General features: G+C 37.1%; 1 non-coding gene across 1 annotated transcript; it reads right to left on the bottom strand.

The window, feature by feature from the left end:
* Positions 1 to 4,439: 4,439 nt before the first annotated feature.
* On the bottom strand, positions 4,440 to 4,546 carry LOC121213131 (small nucleolar RNA R71). Its single transcript, XR_005908500.1, has one exon. It is a non-coding gene; the product is annotated as a small nucleolar RNA R71 (small nucleolar RNA).
* Between the last annotated feature and the right edge of the window lie 485 nt (positions 4,547 to 5,031).

Consider the following 5,031-nt stretch of genomic DNA (forward strand, 5'->3'; position numbering starts at 1 on the left):
ATTGAGCCTTTTGACGAGCAATCGTGCCATTAAGATTTTTCTTGACTTTAAAAAGCTATTTACACCCGATCACTTTGCAATTATTTACTAATGAAACAAGCTCCTAAGTGGAGTTATGCATAAGGGCATCATATTCAGCCTGAGCAGCAGCATGCTATTCAGTGGTAGACATGGCTTCCTCAATAATGTGAGGCTCAGTAGTTTCAATAGTTAAAGCCTTGGGTTTAAACACACCAGCTTTAGACTAGGTAACCATTGGAAGAGTATTTGTGAGAGGCAAAAGAGCTGTCAGAATGATAGGAGTTACAGAAAAGTCTGAAACTGGCTTTTCATTATCAGGTATTGAAGGGACAGAATAGAGTTCACGTATGGATTCCAAACCAACCAGAGGTTCTTTAAGAAGAGACTGTGAGGGACACATATCAGGAGATGAGATCACAGGAGGTTGAGCAGAGGAAATCTCCGAGGGTTGAGAACAGACAAGTTGAATAATAGGAACATATGTTGGTGATAGAGATGGATTAGATGACGATGTGGTACCTTCTATAGTAGGCGAATGGAATAGAAACCGGTGTTCATCAAATACAACATGATGCGAAATAACAACCTTACCATCTAGTGTGAGACAATGATACCCTTTATTCTGAGAACTATATCCCAAGAATGTACAAGGTTGAGAACGAAAATTCAACTTGTGATGTAGAAAGAAACGTAGATACAGAAAAAAAAACACCCAAACACATATAGATGATCACATGTGGGATCTTGTCCATGTAGAACCTTGTATGGAGATTGTCTATTCAGAACTAGGGTAGGAAGACGATTGATTAAGTGAACAGCACAACAAAAAGCATAGCCCCAATAATCCATGGGAAGGTTTGCTTGAGCCAAAACTGTAACACACATGTCAACAATATGTCGATGTTTGCGTTCAGCCACTTCATTCTTTTTAGATGTATGAGGACATGACAGCCTATGTATTATCCCTTGAGTTGCCAACATGGACGTGAAGCTGCGACACTCTCCTCCCTAATCACTCTAAAATTGTTTGATACTTTTCTCAAACTGAGTTTTGATTAACTGTTGGAACTAAGCAAAGCATTCCACTACTTGAGATTTTTGACGAATAAGATAAATCTAGGTAAAACGAGTGCACATGTCAATAAACAAGACATAATACCAATGGCGTCCACAAGCAACTGACGCAAGTCCCCATAAATCAGAAACCACCAAAGCAAAAGCATCAGTATATTCTGTGGTAGATGTTGGAAAGGGTAGTTTTTGTGACACCCCTTTTTGGCAAGCAATACAAACATTATCCAAACAAACTTTACTAAAAGTAATTTTACATTTATCTAAGACAGATTTAATAACAGAAGTAGAAGGATGGCCAAGACATTTGTGCACAAAGTAAAACTACCACAACTAGCAACTTGAGGCTGAAGTCCAACATTAGCAGTAGAAAGAGTCACACCAAATGGAATACTTGCAACCGGCGGAGAGAAGTGATATAGCCCATCATGAATGTGGCCCTTCAGTAGAATCTCTTGAGTCTAGATGTCCATAATAACATAATAGGTTGGGTGAAATTCAAAAAATACATTATTTTTAGTGGCAAACTGGGATACAAACAGTAAATTCTTCCTTATAGTCAGAACACACAAAACATTAGATAAATGAAGTAACTTACTGTGTGTAGAAAATATGAAATTTCCAACAGCCAAGATTTTAATGGGAGCCCCATTACCCATTAAGAGAGAAGAATTACCTAAATAAGGCGTAGAATCATTCAATGCAGAGGCATCGTGACACATATGATGTGTGGCCCCGGAATCTGGATACATGGCATAGTTTTGACGGGCATAGGAATATAAAAATCAGTGCCATCAAGGTTGGAACCAGACTGACTAGCACAAACATTTGATCTAGTAGAGTTGGAAAAATCAGATGCATGAAAGTTACGTATACAGAGGAGCCCAATGCACTGATTGGACCCAGTGTAAACACGGGCTTGCGAATTTGTTCGCCATGGAACAGACGGTCTAGACGTACGATAACAACCATTATCAAAAGGTCGAATCTCACGTCTATTTTCAAGATGAGTAGCAAACTCCACACAATTATTTTCTATAGAAGTAGACCTATTCGAAAAATTATTACCATTCGGCCCATGAAGATGACATGTGCTTTTAATATCCTGGTTTTGATTAGACTGCCTGGCATGCATGGGTTGACCAGAATATGGCCCATAAGCATGCTGCCTATTAGTGGTAAACCCAAATCCAGCAGAAGCAGTACCATGTGAAATAAAATGGGCAGTTGTATACCTAGGCCCAAAATGAACTCATGGCCTAACATTTGTAAACCTAAAACCACTAGCACTATTAGCCCAAAAACCATGATTAGACCCAAATCCATCATCAACATTATATCCAAAACCACCATCGAATTCAATGATAAACCATAAATGTAACATAGTTTAATTCCATGCTTGGCATATTTTTGGATGATTTATGATGAGAATTAGTGAATTTGATCCTCATAATCCCTTAAATTCATGTTTCTATACTTAGAAGAGCATTTAAGATCAAAAGGAGCGATAAAGGGGCCAAAATCAAAGTTTTCAGGATCCAACGTGTTGGGCACAAACCCATGTGCTCCATAAGGGCAAGCCACACGCCCATGTGCCATCCCATGTCAATATCGCTCCCTGTTTCCCAAACATGCAGAAAAGCCAAATTTTGGGGTTTCTGAGCATTCTAAAGTCTATATAAACACACTAGAAGAAGACCTAAAAGGGGGATGTAGAGCAGAAAGAAGAAATTACTCTAAGGAAGCTATTGGAATCATCTCGGAAGTAGATCCACTTCAATATTGAAGATTTTCATTCAAATTTATCTTGAAGTTTATTTTGGTTTTTTTATGTCTTGTTGTTTTTCTAAATTTAAGATGTTTTCCTTTTACATTATGAACTAAACTCCCAAAATACCTAGGGAGGATTAAACCTACAATGTATCTTATTATTTAATTATCTGAATTACATGATAAATACTTGTTCTTGTTCTTAATTATGTGTTATTAATTCTTCCCGTAATATTTTCAGGACACTATTCCAAGTTTGATGTGCTTATTCAGTGGAGAAAAAGTCCCTGTTTAAGAGTAGATCTACCATATCTAAGCGGAGTTGCATGCAACCCCAGAAATAGGGTGACATAAATCTGTCGGATTAGAGTCAAATCTAATAACAGAATCCATAGATTAGGCTAATACGACAATATGTGTTTTAATTAGAAAGAGATTTCAATTAATCAACCCGGAGATTTTAATTAGTCTCAAAAGAGTTATTAACATAATTTAAGGATTTCTACGGATAAGACAAGTGAATAAATTGTTTGATTCAGAGCCAAAATACTAAGTGAAGTCTAGGTGGATTCTTTCTTGGTATTGTCTTCTTTATAAGTTTTCTTCAAATATTTTTCCCAATTCGCTCTCTGTCGCGTACATTAGTTAATTAGTTTAGTTAAATTTAGATTAAGACAAATCCCTTATATTTTAAGCTAAATAATAGAAAGTTAGTTAATACTAGTACTTTTAGTCATTGTGGATACGATATCTTGGGCTCACAATAGCTATACTACCATTCCATAGTTGCGCTTACCTTTTTCGTGATCGTAGTCTAGTTTAGTGAATCATAAAACGATCATCAAGTTTTTGGCACCGTTGCCGGGGACTAAGATATTAGGAATGCTTGATTTTTATTAATTTAGCCAATTTTATTTTTATTGCATTTTATTTTTGTTTTATTTTTATTTTAAGTACTAATTTTTCTTTTGTTTGCTTCTGGCAGGTTCTTGTAGTTTATGACTAGAAGAAACTCGTCAGGACTTCTACTTTTTGACAGTAAAATTAAAAGCACAGCTCGCAGAAATCGTAGAGAAATAAGGCGGAGTCTGCAGTACATAGAGGAAGAGCACGAGGACGGTACCAATATTACCAAGGAGATGGATGACAATTGGAATAATCCGCTACCTCCTATGGTTGCCGCGAATCCTGTAAATTAGAATCCTACTCTTCGTACTATGTACGATTATGCTAAGCCCACTCTCACTGGGGCCAAATCGAGTATTGTTAGACCTGCTATTGCTGCAAATAATTTTGAACTGAAACCAAACACTATTCAAATGATTCAATAGTTTGTTCAGTTTGATGGTTTACAGGATGAAGACCCAAATACTCATTTGGCCAATTTATTAGAGTTCTGTGATACTTTCAAGTTAAATGGTGTTTTTGATGAAGCTATTCGCCTTCGGTTATCTCCCTTCTCACTGAGGAATAAAGCTAAATAATGGTTGAACTCGTTACCACGAGGTTCCATCACTACTTGGGAACAAATGACTTAAAAGTTTTTACTAAAGTATTTTCCACTGGCTAAGACAGAAAAGTTGAGGAATGATATCTCTTCCTTTGTGCAAATGGACTTAGAGACCTTATATGATGCATGGGAGAGGTATAAGGACTTATTGAGAAGGTGCCCTCACCACGGGTTACCTTTATGGCTACAGGTTCAAACTTTTTACAATGGTTTGAACCCCTAAACTAGACAGTTAATCGATGCAGTCACCGGTGGTACTTTGAATAACAAAACAACTGAGGAGGCTTATGAATTTATTGAAGAGATTCACTGAATAACTATCAGTGGCAAGTCATGAGGACAAAGCCTAATAAAGCAGCCGATGTTTTTAACCTTGACACGGTCACCATGTTATCAAACCAGGTAGAGCTCTTAAATAAAAAGATTGATGGTTTATGTGTTTCTACGCAGGTATATCTAGTGATGCAGTGTAACACAAGTGGAGGAGGAATAAATAATACAGAATGCCTAGCCTAGGACCCTAGCACTACGAACGAACAAGTCAACTTTATGGGAAACAATTATAGACTTCAGAATAACCCCTATAGTAATACTTACAACGCAGATTGGAGGAACCATCCCAATTTCTCTTGGGGTGTTCAAGGCAATCAAAGACCACA

This window comes from Gossypium hirsutum, chromosome A13 (genome assembly GCF_007990345.1).
Source record: "Gossypium hirsutum isolate 1008001.06 chromosome A13, Gossypium_hirsutum_v2.1, whole genome shotgun sequence".
Classification (NCBI taxonomy): domain Eukaryota; kingdom Viridiplantae; phylum Streptophyta; class Magnoliopsida; order Malvales; family Malvaceae; genus Gossypium; species Gossypium hirsutum.